Source organism: Ovis canadensis, chromosome 4 (assembly GCF_042477335.2).
Source record: "Ovis canadensis isolate MfBH-ARS-UI-01 breed Bighorn chromosome 4, ARS-UI_OviCan_v2, whole genome shotgun sequence".
NCBI lineage: Eukaryota > Metazoa > Chordata > Mammalia > Artiodactyla > Bovidae > Ovis > Ovis canadensis.
In genome coordinates, this window is record NC_091248.1 from 131,538,592 (window position 1) to 131,554,379 (window position 15,788).

The window sequence follows — 15,788 nt, forward strand, 5'->3', positions numbered from 1 at the left end:
AGGGCAGCCCCTGCTCCGCTAATTTCACTGCTGCGGATTTCCCTCTGAGCCCCGTCACCAGCTCAGTGACCTAGGACCACGCAGAGCAGTGCTCTCTGCTCTGGTCCACTCGGATTCCTGGGGCGTTATTGGCCACTTACTGCCTTTGTTGTGCCATTTATGAAGGACTCACCAAGATCGAAGTGTAAGGAAATAAGCCGGCAGAGCAGAAATAGGGGGTATGCCTGCAACAGGCCAACATGATGGATGTTGATGGACGTGTGTCAGTTGCCAGATATTATTTAAAATGTGTTCTTGCCATCTTAGAATTCTTTTGTTGTCCTCCTGAATGTGAAAAATACAAGGATTAGAAAGCTTTTCTTACCATCCTGAGATGCACACACTGCTGATTCTGTAATTCATTGCTACCTTCTACTTATAGTAAACGGTCCATGGTACATAAAAGAAAATTTATGTCAGTGGTGTTCATGGTGAATAAATATTAGAAAGAAAATACATTTAGACAATAGACTGGAGCCCTGTAATGAGAGGTCCCACGGTCCAGTTTGTGTGGTTTATTTTCTCTCAATAGTTGTAATAGTTGTTATGTGGGTATTTCCCTTTTGGGGGTATTTGTTTCCAGCTTGGTCTGGTATGTTTTAAGGCACAATGGAAGTAACCAGTCCTGGTCCTTCTTGGTGTACTTTTTCTGATGTCAATAAACAAATCGAATAAGCAATGAATGCCTACCTTCTTCCAGAAGTTTTTCTTCTATAGCTTTATTATTTTTCTAAGCTATTCTTCTACTTCTTCTACACAGTCCACGGAATTCTCCAGGCCAGAATACTGGAGTGGGTAGCTTTTCTCTTCTCCAAGGGATCTTCCCCACCCAGGGATCGAACCCAGATCTCCTGCATTGCAGGCAGATTCTTTTACCAGCTGCCACCAGGGAACCCCAGAAGTTATCACAAGTGGCTTATAGAATCCTTCTCTGACTTCTCCTTGCATTTTGCATCCAACCCAAAATGCACGGCGTCATCTGCAAAGCAGGCCATGTTTTGTCTTCACCTTCCCTTCAGCTTTGTCCTGGACGCCACGCGGCCGGCAGCTGAGCTGCGTTGAGCCCAGGCCCACACCCTCTGCTCTGAGCTTTCCCCACTCGGGCAACCTTCCCGGTTGCCCACCTGGCTCCTTCCTGCATACCCTTCCTCTCAAATGTCTCTTCCTCAGAGAGCCCTTGCCCGCCTGGCCCTGCCTCCCATCATTAGGCCCATCATAGCCCTTGGCTTATGACACCCCACTCCAGTACTCTTGCCTGGAAAATCCCATGGACGGAGGAGCCTGGTGGGCTGCAGTCCATGGGGTCGCTGAAAGTTGGATATGACTGAGCAACTTCACTTTCACTTTTCACTTTCATGCATTGGAGAAGGAAATGGCAACCCACTCCAGTGTTCTTGCCTGGAGAATCCCAGGGACGGGGGAGCCTGGTGGGCTGCCATCGATGGGGTTGCACAGAGTCGGACATGACTGAAGCAACTTAGCAGCAGCAGCAGCCCTTGGCTTTCTGTCCATCATCTGTGTCCCGAGGGTCATTTCCTTGGCCTAATGTCCCTTCCTACCAGCTGTGAGCTCCGGAAAGTGTCTCCTTACTTCGCACGTGGCCAGTCCCCAGGCTGTTGCACACGGAGCACAGTTCCCCTTTGCACTGTGAAATACTGTAGTGTAAAGCTGGATAACATGAAGCAGACAGCCGAACAGACAAGTGTGCCCAGAAACAGCCCTATAGCCTCCATCTGGGTCAGAAGAGAGTCCTGCCGGGCCTCCCCAGACTGCTGCCTTTCATCTTCCCTCTCCAACTGCTAAGTTACCCAGCAGCCTCATTTCTATGGAAATTCCTTTCTTGGTTGTCCTTGTAGACTTAAGTGTGCACCCTGTGCTTGGGGTGCAATTTTGCCCAATATTGAACTGTTTCTGTTGTGGAGTTGCTAAGTTGTGTCTGACTCTTTGCAATCCCATTGATGCTTTTGAACTGTGGTGTTGGAGAAGACTCTTGAGAGTCCCTTGGACTGCAGGGAGATCAAACCAGTCAATCCTAAAGGAAGTCAATCCTGAATATTCAATTGGAAGGACTGATGCTGAAGCTGAAGCTCCGGTACTTTGGCCACCTGATGTGAATAACTGACTCATTAGAAAAGACCCTGATGCTGGGAAAGATTGATGGCAGGAGAGGGGACAACAGAGGATGAGATGGTTTGATGGCATCACTGACTCAGTAGATGTGAGTTTGAGCAAGCTCCAGGAGATGGTGAAGGACAGGGAAGCCTGGCTTGCTGCAGTCCATGGGGGTCACAGAGAGTTGGACAGGACTGAGAGAGTGAACGATGCTAAGTCGTGTCTGACTCTGCGACCCCATGGACTATAGCCCACCAGGCTCCTCTGTCCATGGGATTTCCCAGGCAAGAATCTTGGAGTGGGTTGCCATTTCCTACTCCAGGGGCTCCTCCCGACCCAGAGACCAAAGCTGCATCTCCCTCTTTGGGAGGCAGATTGTTCACTGCTGAGCCACAAGGGGATGAAATTATTCCACGTATATTCCTTAGAGTCTTTTCCATCTCACTCCCAGCTCTATTTGAGATTTTCCTTAGGACACTGCATGTAGCAGAAGGTTGGTATTTCCATTGAGGTATAACATTTCATCACATGGAATGCACCCTGTGGTTGGCAAAATAATCTCCCCCACCCCAAAGATGTCCTCATCCCCAACACACGGACCTGTAGACACGTTAGTTTCACAGCAAAGATGATGAAGGTGGCAGATGGAATTACATGGTTTATCAGTTGTAGTCCTGTGGTTCATAATTTCTCTGATGCTGTATGCCTTTCTGTTAGACTGAGTTAATGACAGTGCTGGCATGGACTATTCTCTTTTTCTTAATTGAAGTATGGTTGATTTACAATATTGTGCTAGTTTTCAGGTGTACAGCCAAGTGAGTCCGTTATGCACAGACATATATCTACTCTTTTTTAGTTTTTTTTCCCCCAATACTACAAAGTATTGAGTAGATAGAGTTCCCTGTGCTACACATTGGGTCCTTATTAGTTATCTATTTTATGTATAGGAGGATGTGTGTATCAATCCCAGTCTGCCGGTTTATCCCTCCCTCCTCTTACCCCTTGGTAACCATAAGTTTGTTTTCTGCATCTGTAATTTATAGACCATTCTTGATTATAAAAATAGCTGTTACACATGGAGCTACTGGAAAGAACCATTCTAAGCCAGCTGTTGATGTTCAGTCTTTAAGCTGTGTGCTACTCTTTGCAGCCCCGTGGACGGCAGCATACCAGGCTTCCCCGTCCTCCACTGTCTCCTGGAGTTTGCCCAAGTTCATGTCCATTGAGCCAGTGGTAATATCTAACTATCTCCTCCTCTGTTGCCCCCTGCTCGTCTTGCCTTCAGTCTTCCCCAGCATCAGGGTCTTTTCCACTGAGTCGGCTCTTCACCACAACAGCAAGGCCGTGAACACATCGGGACAGCCCGCCCTCTCAAGACGCTCAGGGTCACTGTCACGCCAGCCGTCTTGGCTGCTTTTCCTTCAGCTTGAATTACTCACCTCCTGTCTCGGAGGGCGCACACTCGAGCACTGAGAATAACAAGTGTGGGTTCTTGTGGGGATCTGCGAAGGTTAGGGTTGCTGAATTTCACTCAGCATTTCCCGGGAAAAAATAACTATGCATACTTATGGAAGAGCTGGGTCTTTTCAAAGAAAGTTACACATCCAGTTAGCAAATTGGATATTTTGATATTATACATCAAGCATGTAGTTAAAATGTTCACCTCGTTTTCAGGTGTGGGTTTGGCCGTAAGATGCTCCTCACAGCCAACCTGTGACTCGGGTCGTATGCACAGAATGTCTTCCGAAAGCGCAGTGCCGACGGGGTGTTGGGCGGCTGGGCTGGGTGTCTCTACGTGACATGTGTCAGCTTCCTCGTCCCCAAGTTTCAGGAATCAGCTCAGGCTAGATAAGTAAAATAGGAAATAAAGTATTTCATGGAGAAATAGGAGTGTGCTGATAAGTCTAAGGGAAAAATTTATTCAGGCCCCAGGAGAAAAATTAGGTCAAGAAATTCAAAACCAGTGGGGACTGCTCTCTCTCTCCACTCCTTGTCTCTTTGTGTCTTGGTCTAATTCATTCCTCATCTTCTGTCAGCCGCTTCTGTCTCCTTCAGGGTCCATATGCCAAATGGGAGCAGACACTCCCCACCCCCATGCCTCCTCCGTTCTCGTGTTTCATGACAAAGGTGAGAATAAATTGGAATATTGTTACAGAGTCCAAACTCGCAGTGCTTGCCGCAGGACAGGTCAGTAATTTGGGAAGCCAGTTGCTGGGGGAAGGCGTGAAAGTGAAAGTTGCTCAGTCATGTCTGACTCTTTGTGACCCCATGGACTATACAGGCCATAGGATTCTCCAGGCCATCCCTTCTCCAGCGGATCTTCCCGACCCAGGAATCGAACCGGGGTCCCCTGCATGACAGGCAGATTCCAACTTTATTTGGAAAACCAATTGATCAAGAAGATGGGGAACTAGTGTTCCAAAGAACCATCATGCCCGAGACAGAATTCAGGATTCTTCTGCTCTGAAAGGGGAGGGAGTAAAGTCAGATGTTTCCTGGTTCTGGTCAGCCTCCTGAGGGGATGTGTTCATCTCTTCCTTCCGGTGGTCATCCATAGGTGGGCCGATAAGGATGTTTCCTGTGAGCTAAACAGAGGTATTTGAGCATCTTGCTCATTACCTGCAAGGCAGGGTTCCCAGAGATGGGCCATTATGTAGAATTTAAGCTTATAGGCAACATCCTTTTAGTGATGTTGTTTTTTCATGATGTTTAGTGAACTCGTAAGAGAATACAGAGATTCTTCCCTGTTACAATATTTTAACCCATCCCTAGAATCCTGCGGCAGAATTCTGACCCAGGTTGGGCCAGTCACTTGAGGCTGGGGCGGGGCATGGTGGGGTGCAGAGAGTGGTTGAGGGAGCGCCATGGCTGGGGGAGGAGGGCAGTTGGGATAATTTCTCAAAAGGAGTCCATGTACCTTGATAGAAGACTGTATCAGGGGCAAGCACTTTTGAAAAATTAAGCTAAATTATTTTAATCTTTGTCATTAAACTGCTGGTGAGTCCTGTCTTGGAGACTTGTTTGTTATTTAATAGTGAATGACGGCCTGCGGGAAAGTTTGACGTCAGGAAGTGAGGTGTTGAGTTTGCTTAAAGGCTGCCCAGTGTAGGAAACTTGTCTTACAATTGCTGTGCGTTTCAGTGAGTCACAGCAAAGGCAGACATTATCTAAAATGCTTTTAAGACATTATCATACACAGCAATGTGAGATGCAAATGCTCAGTTTTAAATTCTGCAACTTAATTTCATAGCCATATTTTTTACTGAAAGAGGTTTCTCTTGAGCATGATACATTGTGAAATTTCCTCTGACCTTGATCGGATCACAGTGCACTTACTTTTGTGATTTATGGAGCAACATGATGCCTTATAAAACAGTCTATCAAAACAGGTCCAAGTCAGACTAAGCTGTGAAGTTTGGAAAGTTGCCAGCCAAAATCTCAACCTTCTCTGCCCACCGAAGCCGAATGAAAAAAATGGAGAGAGAATTTGGAGGAAATAGAAAGGTGGCTTTCACTCTCAGCCGCTGAGAGGGGAACTCAGTGGGCTTATGTCTCAAGAACTGTGCCCCCACCCCATGAGGCATCTAGGGGCTTATATACGGCAAGGGCTCCTAGTCAGGAGTCGGTGATGAGGAACAAAGGTGATAGGAGCTTGACTTCGTCCTCTTGCACTGTTTCAAACTCAGTCATATACTGGCATCAGCAACCCAGTCTTAGGGTCTGGTGGCTTGGTGGCTCTGCGACCTTCTTTCTGCTGTGTAACCACAAGGGGAAGCGTGTTGTCAGGGTAAACACCAGATAGGGGAGGTATTTAGCATAGAGTCAAAGGAGGAAATGTGAACTGTAGCTCCTGCAGAGTTGGGGGCCAGGAAAGCAGACTCAGTTACAGACATGCAGGATTAGGGGCAGTTACAGCCATGAAATTAAAAGACGCTCACTCCTTGGAAGGACAGTTATGAGCAACCTAGATGGCATATTCAAAAGCAAAGACATTACTTTGCCAACAAAGGTCCGTCTAGTCAAGGCTATAGTTTTTCCAGTGGTCATGTATGGATGTGAGAGTTGGACTGTGAAGAAAGCTGAGCTCCGAAGCATTGATGCCTTTGAACTGTGGTGTTGGAGAAGACTCTTGAGACTCCCTTAGACTGCAAGGAGATCAGCCCTGAGATTTCTTTGGAGGGAATGATGGTGAAGCTGAAACTCCAGTACTTTGGCCACCTCATGCAAAGAGTTGACTCATTGGAAAAGACTCTGATGCTGGGAGGGATTGGGGGCAGGAGGAGGGGACGACAGAGGATGAGATGGCTGGATGGCATCACTGACTCGATGGACATGAGTTTGGGTAAACTCTGGGAGTTGGTGATGGACAGGGAGGCCTGGCGTGCTGCGATTCATGGGGTCGCAGAGTCGGACGTGACTGAGCGACTGCACTGAACTGAAAGTAAAAAAAAAAAAAAAAAGGACTTCCTTGGTGGCTCAGATGGCAGAGAAGCCTCCTGCAATGCATAGACCCGGGTTTGATCCCTAGGTTGGGAAGATCCCTGGAGAAGGGAATGGCAACCCACTCCAGTATTCTTGCCTGGAGAATCCCATGGACAGAGGCGCCTGTTGGGCTACAATCCATGAGGCTTTAAAAACTAGGAATGTTTAGGCCTGCTCACTGTTTTCTTTGTCTTTGTTCTCAGAGAAAGGAAAAAGAAAAACTCAATCCTGTTTTTTTTCCTTTTCACTGCAACAGGAATAACTTAACGTTTTAAATTAATTTCATAAAGAAGCTGTCAGACACTGTCAGTTAAACTAAAGAGCATAAAATTATTTCAGCTCTGTTGTTGAATTTGTGGGTAAAAATAATGAAAAAAATTTTTAAGACAGATAATTACAGTCAATATTTTACCTGTTTTTTCTTCTTCATCTAGAACTTATAGGATAGGGGCTTGCTCTGCAAACAGTGCTGCTGAGCCGCAGGTAGCAGGTGCGTGCATGCACGCTTCGTCACTCAGTCGTGTCCGACTCTTTGCGACCCCACAGACTGTAGGCCGCCAGGCTTCTCTGTCCATGGGATTCTCCAGGCAAGAATACTGGAGTGCGTTGCCATGCTCTCCTCCAGGGGATCTTCCCAGCGCGGGGATCAAGCCCAGGTCTCCCGCATTGCAGGTGGATTCTTTACCCCCTGAGCCGCCAGAGAAGCCCAGGCGGAGATGGCAGCTGCTCTAACAGTGGTGGGTTTGATTTTAAAGGGCTGTGCCCTCAGACAGCAATGTTAGGTTAAAGCCACGTTAAGTCAAATAGTCAACTTCAGAATTTCCAAGTTCATTAGAGGAAAGGAGAGTGGATCCCAGCTCAGTCAGTAAGGCTGGCAAAGAACGTGGTGGAGGACTCAGAACAGCCTAAGGATTGGGGTGTCCTTGTAGTCTAGAGAAAGATGGTGAAGAGCATCCAGGGGAAGGAGGGCCACCTGACTGTGGGTCAGATACTCGGGGCATGACAGCTCCTCTCTATCACTAAGATGATGACGATTCATAAGGAACCATCAGTCCTAGGAAGAAGGGCCCGTCAACCAAATGTAACCTCAAATTAGTGAAGTCAGCAGAAGCCTTTTGAAGGGTAAGACTCTGCCCTCCAGCATGAGCCCTGCCCGCTGCTCACACATCACTGGATGCTTCTGTCTTTCAGGAGTGGCTGCCAGCCGCCCCCCAGCCCTGTAATCAGTTGAGAGTCACTAGTGGCATCAGCGTCAATCAGTGTCTCAAGGTCACAGCACTCAGCCATCCCTCACACTCACAGCTAGCAAGAATGCCCAGAGTGCTCAGAGGACTCAGGCGCGCTGTCACGGGAGGGGGTGTTCCAGGGAGTGGAGAGTCCCCCTTGTGAAGGATGCCCGGTCTCCACGGGGCTGCCATTCCCATCTGTCCTCTGGGGACATTTAAACTATCAGCAACCTAAACCTGGGTCTAGTGATATCCCAGCTTTGATTTCCATTTTGAGAGCCAGAACCAGTCTCCTAGCCTTAGTTTTCTTCGGAAAGCTGCTTGATGATAGAAGATGAAATTGATTAGCTCAAAGATGGATTATTCTGAGAAAAATAATTGAATTCACTTCCTCCTTCCCTGGTGAGTGGGCCATCTGGTTGACCTCTCTGCCTTCAGCAAAGGGAAATAAAACACGCAATGGCCAGCTGTCCCCGTCGCAGCCGGCGAGGCCTGGACCTCAGCTGTCGCTGTGGCCCCTGCCCTCCTCCCACCACCCCCGTCGCTCCTGACTTGAAGTTTCCTGTGCTCTCGTCCCCCGGGATGGGGCGCTTCTTTAGGACAACCCCTAGTGTCCTGCAGAAGTCAGCCTCCAGCCTCATCTGTTGTTTTTTAAATATTTTTTTAATGTGCACCATTTTTTTTTCTTCCCGTTTCTAAAGTCTTTATTGAGTTTTGTTACTGGATTGCTTCTGTTTCATGTTCTTGTTTTCTGGCTGGCAGGCGTGCGGGATCTTAGTCTCCGACCAGGGATTGAACCCACGCCCCCCTGCATGGGAAGGTGAAGTCTTAACCTCCGGGCCACTGGGGAAGTCTTTCCAGTCTCACTCCTGCTGGCTGTCCCTGTGTCCCTTTAGCCACAGTGCACACAGTACTTGAGGCGAGGTGGTTATTTCTGCATCACTGTGGTGGCGTCTCTCAGCTGCAACCTATACCGCCCTACTCCGGGGACCCAACAGAAGTTAAAGTGCTCATTTCCCCTTGTTGGAGCTTCTGGTGTGAAGAGAGTGGATGGAGGAAATGTGGTCTCTGCACCCTTTACCTTCTTCATCCAGGACAGGAAGTTTGGTGTGCTTTTGAGTTTCCCCGTATCACGTTGTCAGGTGTTGCCCAGACATCGTTTGGATCACAGTCAATAGTAACGCAACGTTGATTCTGGTTTCTGTAGCATCTACAGACGTTAATGGGCTTTCAGACACGTGTGCATTTATCCTCTGACAGCCGCACTCTAGATTCCTCATCCCCGCCCTTCCTTTCTTTTCTCCACCTTTGCAGTCTTGGTGTCTCTTGTTTAAATAATCACCCCTGAGTTTTCATTTGATTCTCTACTCCCCATCAGAAGGCATGAGGTGTAATGAAGGTACATGGAGCTCAGGACGAGATAAGACGCTGCAGATTGGGACTTCCCCGGCCGTCGAGTGGTTTAAGACTCTGCTCTCTCAAAGCAGAGGACACAGCTTGAATCCCTGGTCAGGTCTCTAAGATTCCACATGCTGTTCAGCATGGTCAAAATAAGTAAAATAAAGAGATGTCAGATTTTTGCAGAGAGAGCAGAGGGCCTCTCTAGCAGACCTGCTGTAAGGGCGCAGGTGGTCCCTGCAGGGGAGTCAGCATCCAACGGAGTCTTTTCTGAATCAGTTCACAGGACATCGTGGGGTCTGTAACTAATGTTGTGACCTTGGCAAAGAAAATATCAAGCTCTGATTAGGAACTGCTAAGATAATAGCACTCCGGGAAGATGAATTTTATATTCAAAACAACCAAATGACCCAGGAAAAGGTTGTTTGGTTTTAGTTCTTTGTTTTCTTTCTGTCTGAGCTAAAAATAAGTATGAGCAACAGTTACGTCACTAGGTTCGAGGGAATTGGCAGCCTTAGATGTCAGTTTGCATTAGGCTTTTAGGACCAATTGCTATTTATGGCATAGTTCATGCAATCAGACTTATATTAACGCTTTACTTTCTGCATCAGTCAACAGTTGCGTCTCTGACAGATGTGCAGGCAAATGCCAAAGCTCCTTCTCATAAAGGCATCTGTAGATTCACTCATCCGTTCTGCCCACAGTCCCCGGGCGCTGTGGTGCCCTGGGTTTCATACCAGGCGTCGTGATCATGAACATCAGGATAACTTCCTTAAGTGGCTTGCAGCCTGCAGATGAGGCTCCTCAGAGGGGGCTCCAAGTGGAGGAGGGGCGTATAAATGTGTCCCCGTCATGTATCCTCTGCTCCGAATAGCGCTGTTGACTGGCGTTTTCTATCATGTGCCCAGGGTTAACCCCTTCTCATAACCCGTGTGGAATGCACCATTTAGTAGCGCAGTAATGTTACAGAAGAGCATTTACAAATTGTGGCATTTGTGTCCAGTTGGAAAGAATAATGGACTCTGCCAGTGAAACCAGGCAAAGCTTCCTGAAATGTCAGAGATGATATTTTAGCTGACAACTAAAGAGTGTGAAGGGATTTGCCTGTTGAAATGAGGCTGGAGAGGAATGTCAGGAAACGTAAATCAAGCCTTGCACACAAAGCTGCAGAGGGGGCGGGTGGGGAGGGGATGGGGACAGGGCAGGAGGCGGCTCCAGGAGCAGGAAGTTGTGAGCAGAGAGCGGGAGGCTTAGCTCAGAGGTGGAGGGAAGGAGGGGACTTTGTAGTGAGGTGCACATCGCTTGAGCACAGAAGCCAGGCTCCTCAGAGGGGGCTCCAAGTGGAGGAGGGGTGTATAAATATGTCCCCGTCGCGTATCCTCTGCTCTGAATAGCACTGTTGACTGGCGTTTTCTATCATGTGCCCAGGGTTAACCCCTTCTCACAACCCATGCCACTGCCTCCTGGGACAAACCTCCATCTCCCCTCCTAGTGGGTCCCTTCTGGGCACACCCTTCTCCCTCCGTGTAGCAGCTCCCCTGGGGGTCTTCTTGTGGGAGTCTGGTTCATGCCCTGCGGTGCTCACATGCCTTGCCCGTAGAGGAAACACCAACCCCCGTGCTGTGGCCTCCAGACCCTGCTTGCCTGGCCGCCCATGCCCACCCTCCTTGCTCAGCGTGGGCACCCCACCCTCATCCCCGTGGCCCCCAGGCCACTGTCTCTGCCGCCCTCCACTCCAGAGCGCACACTGCCTCTTCCTCTGCCTGAATTGCTTGCCTTCAGGTGTCAGCCCGTGTCTTACTCTGTCTGGAGCAGCTATAACACACCGCCACAGACCAGGTGGCTTAAACACAGATTTCTCTCTCACGGTTCCAGGGACCCAAGTCTAGGGTCAGGGCCCCAGCTGCTGGGTCTGGTGAGGGCCGTCTCCTTGGGTTGCAGCCAGCCGCCTTCTCTCTGTCCTCACGTGGCCTTTCCTCCACGTTTGCAGGTGAAGACAGAGGGGAGGCAGCTTTCTTGGTGGGTTTGTCTGTTTATTGTTTGCCCCCGTCCCTACACTAAGATACAAGAAAGGAATATGGAAAAAATGAAAGCTGTTGGACTTGTCGAGTTGCTAACAATGCATAACAAGTTCACAGAACAAGGCTTGGCAGAGTAAGCCTTGGATAAATATTGGATGGATGGATGGATGGGGGATTCGTTCACCTTCTCAGGCCAGTGTTTAATTGTAAATTAAATTTTATTGGATCTCCACGGTATGCATGTGGTACCAAACAGAACAGGGAATATATCACAGCCTCATTCTCATCATTCTAGGCGAAAAATACTTAATGATGTTGAGAAATGCACTACCGAAGCTCAACATTGCAGGGGAAAGTTGCCCTTCTTGAGAAACGGGAACAATTTTGCTCAAATTTTTGATAATTCAATTCCTACACAAGTTAAGATGAGGAAGTCTGAATTTGGGATGCCAAATCAGATGCTCAGGTTGGATGTTCACGGTTACTCTGCATTCTAACTCAAAAACCAGATCTATGTTCTGGTTATTGTTAAATACCCGTGTAAGAGCTGAATATGCACACACATCAGCCCTGGAGAGGAAGACGGGAATATGGACACTTGGGCTCTTTTGGGCTCTTTTGGGGCTGCCGAGGTTGTTCGTCTGTTTTTCCTCTTTGTTTCTATGGTTTTTGTAGCGATATTGCTTCTGTAGTTTAAAAAGTTACTTTTGAAAATAAAATTCGGAATTTAGTAAGGACAGTCTGCTTTTCTGAGGGTGAAATGACACTGCTTTTTAAATGTAAGAGTGTTGCCTGAAAGATAGTGTAATGCTTCTGTACTTAAGACATGGCGTCAATGATCCAGAATCACCTAAGCAGACTCTGCTATCAACACCTGTTTGCTTATATTATTCTGCATTCTTCCATCTAATAATATATACTGAATTGGTTTTCTCTGCAAAATCTTTTCTTAGCCCAGTGAGCATGAAGGAGCAGAGCCTTTGTCCTTTTTCTGAACTGACCCTCATTCATTTTCCCACTTGCCGAGCCATCTCAGCATCTTTCTTTCCCATGCCCTGTGTGACCGTAGAAGGTACCCTGTTTGAAGTTTTCAAGATCTCTCCTCTCCACCTCCTTTCCTGGACTGGCCCTCCTGCATCCTTGCGAGCTGTTCATCCACCTTCCTCACTTTCTGGTGAAACAGCCCGCTCTGTCATGAGCAATGCAAATGGTTAGAAATTCCGAAGTCTTATTTGTTTGTTTTACATAATTTTGTCTTCGTGAAATTTCCTTTTGATGGCAACTGTGCCTTCTACAGCTCTGCAGAAGTCTTCTGTCCCTTGCATGTGATACCTCAAATAGAGACTCTAACTATTTGATTTTTGAGGTTGAACTCTTCCCTTAGCCTTGCTTCATATGACGTTTTGCAGTGTCTATCTTTGGTATCCTCTTTATGGACGTACTCTGTCCATCATTATCTCTAACGATATTCAGCCCAGACTTGGACACCATTCTGTGAGTGTACTTGGGCCAGGGAAAGGTCTACTGGAACATTGCTGCAACGTTCATTCAATTGCATTTTTGCAAGTAAATTACTTATGCTCCTGGCCACTCAAGAAATTGATGCAAAAAAAATTGATGCAAACTAAAAGTCTTAGTGGTTTTTTTTAAAGTCTCTGTACACTATTTTAGTTGTCCTTTTCATATAAACTTCTACAAGGACATCTAATATTAATCAGTTCAGTTCGGTTGCTCAGTCATGTCCAACTCTTTGCAACCCCATGAATCGCAGCACGCCAGGCCTCCCTGTCCATCACCAACTCCCGGAGTTCACTCAGACTCACGTCCATCGAGTCAGTGATGCCATCCAGCCATCTTATCCTCAGTCGTCCCCTTCTCCTCCTGCCCCCAATCCTTCCCAGCATCAGAGTCTTTGCCAATGAGTCAACTCGTCGCATGAGGTGGCCAAAGTACTGGAGTTTCAGCTTTAGCATCATTCCTTCCAAAGAAATCCCAGGGCTGATCTCCTTTAGAATGGACTGGCTGGATTTCCTTGCAGTCCATGGAACTCTCAAAAGTCTTCTCCAACACCACAATTCAAAAGCATCAATTCTTTGGCGCTCAGCCTTCTTCACAGTCCAACTCTCACATCCATACATGACTACTGGAAAAACCATAGCCTTGACTAGGCAGACCTTAGTCAGCAAAGTAATGTCTCTGCTTTTGAATATGCTATCTAGGTTGGTTATAACTTTCCTTCCAAGGAATAAGTGTCTTTTAATTTCATGGCTGCAATCACCATCTGCAGTGATTTTGGAGCCCACCAAAATAAAGTCTGACACTGTTTCCACTGTTTCCCCATCTATTTGCCATGAAGTGATGGGACCAGATGCCATGATCTTCGTTTTCTGAATGTTGAGCTTTAAGCCAACTTTTTCACTCTCCACTTTCACTTTCATCAAGAGGCTTTTTAGTTCCTTTTTACTTTCTGTCATAAGGGTGGTGTCATCTGCATATCTGAGGTTATTGATATTTCTCCTGGCAATGTTGATTCCAGCTTGTGCTTCTTCCAGCCCAGCGTTTCTCATGATGTACTCTGCATAGACGTTAATAAATGTGTTTAAAACAAAATTTCAAATCTGAGATTATTCTTATTAGAAGCAAAATTTTAAAGATATCCATTGTTTGAGCTGATGAAGACCATACCACTAATTTACTTATTCTCTGTCTTGAGAAAGATTGATCTAGAGTATGAAATTGTTCAAATTTTGGATGTCGACTCTGAATTTAATCTGAACAGTACTTGAGAAATGTCTGCTTTGGGTCTGTGAGTGATCTTGCACATCTGATAGTGTAAGGAGTGTGCTACTGCAAGACATACGCTCTTCTCATTCTTGGTGAGAAGGGCTTGTTTCCTCTGTAAACTCAGGTGAAATGAAAAGCTGCTCAGTCAGTGAGATCTGATCACTTCTTGTCATTGGCCAGTGATTTCCTCGCATAGAAAGCTCTATCCAATAGGAAAGGAGATTGGCTCAGTATACATTTTGTCATAATTTCATGCTTATGTTTAGTCTTATTTTTAAATGCTGAAAGCCACTTTTTAATAGGCAAATTAAGTTCTCGATGGCACATAAGAATGCTGGTCAAAATTTCTAAAACCTGTAGCACTCTTTCCTGCTCAGGTTATGATGGTCCTCAAACCTGGATGGCCAGTGTTAATTAGCTCGCGTCAATTTTTTTCCTAATTCTGTAGCCTGGATAGCCAGTATTAAATATTTGAAGGTCAGATGTTAATTATTTCCTGTCCTGTGGTTGAATATTTTCTTCATTTTGATTTGCAGCCTTTTGATAACATTCTAATGAACTTTCAGCCTGGGATAAAGGTGTATCTATGCCTCACATTACCTACTTTTTGACACTATCTCCATTCTGTTGCATTTTGACTTGCAGTTAATATGAGTTGCAGTCATGGGTACTACAGGAGAGAATATTTTGTGATCTATGTATAGACAGTAGTGAGTAGTTCATTTGCGGTGTGGCCTTATGCTTAAATTTGCCCTGGAGAGTTCCTGTCACTCTTGCATAATTAATAATAATTATTATTGATATGTAACTATTGTATTTGTTATTGCTTATTAGTATCACCCCCTTTGTCTCCCCAAGCGTCCTAGTTTGGACTGTAAGTTATGTCATCATACTGATTTGAAATTGCGAGTTTGGTCTCAGGAGCTAACATGCTGGATTAATTTCCTAGATTTAGTAAATCTTTATTATCCTTAGCTGTGTCTCCAGATCCCTCCTCTCGCCCTCAGTACCTGCTGTAATACAAATACAGCTCTGTGGAGGGGACTAAAAACCCAGAAAAGGGATAGATGGGCTACCTAGTGAAGTGAGACCTGGGAAACCTTGAAGCTTTATTTGAGGAGCTGTAGGTGGAAGAAGGTACAAGATGATGAGAAGTAGGCAGACGTTGATTAACATTGGCATTTAGTATGTGCTAAATAAACGTTTGAGTTTCATAGCTGAAATAGAAGTTCACAGTGTGGGTGTCAATGAAGAGAAAGATGAGAGAGGTTGAGGCTGGAAATTGTATCATACCTGGGTTTGATCTGATGGCATTTAATAAGTTGACTGCAATGAGAAACTCCATAGTCAGTCACCCTGTAATGTGGAACCAAGTCTGTTGGGTGGAAAAGCGTTAAGTTACAGAAAAGGCTGTAAACATAACATAATATCACTTTCTTCTTGAGATAAAGCTTTGCCATAAGATGGGGGAAGGGAGCCTGGGTCCTTTGGACCCTGAGGCAGAAGGAAGAGAAAGGAACTGATCTCCGCTTCAGGGATGAGAATACCCCTGAGCTCTTTATTTATTTTTGCCGTGTTGGGTCCTCCTTGCTGCGCGGGCCTTTCTCTAGTTGCAGGGAGTGAGGACCGCGCCCCGGTTTCAGTGCACGCGTTTGGCACCGGCGGCTTCCCCTGTTGCAGAGGATGGACTCTGGGGAGTGAGAGTGCAGGAGTTGCGGCGCGTGGG

General features: G+C 46.6%; 1 protein-coding gene across 2 annotated transcripts in view; it reads left to right on the plus strand.

Annotated features, from left to right (window-relative positions):
• Positions 1 to 15,788, plus strand: part of DPP6 (dipeptidyl peptidase like 6) — an 814,558-nt gene that overhangs the window by 420,168 nt on the left and 378,602 nt on the right. The gene's annotated exons all lie outside the window — the stretch shown is intronic.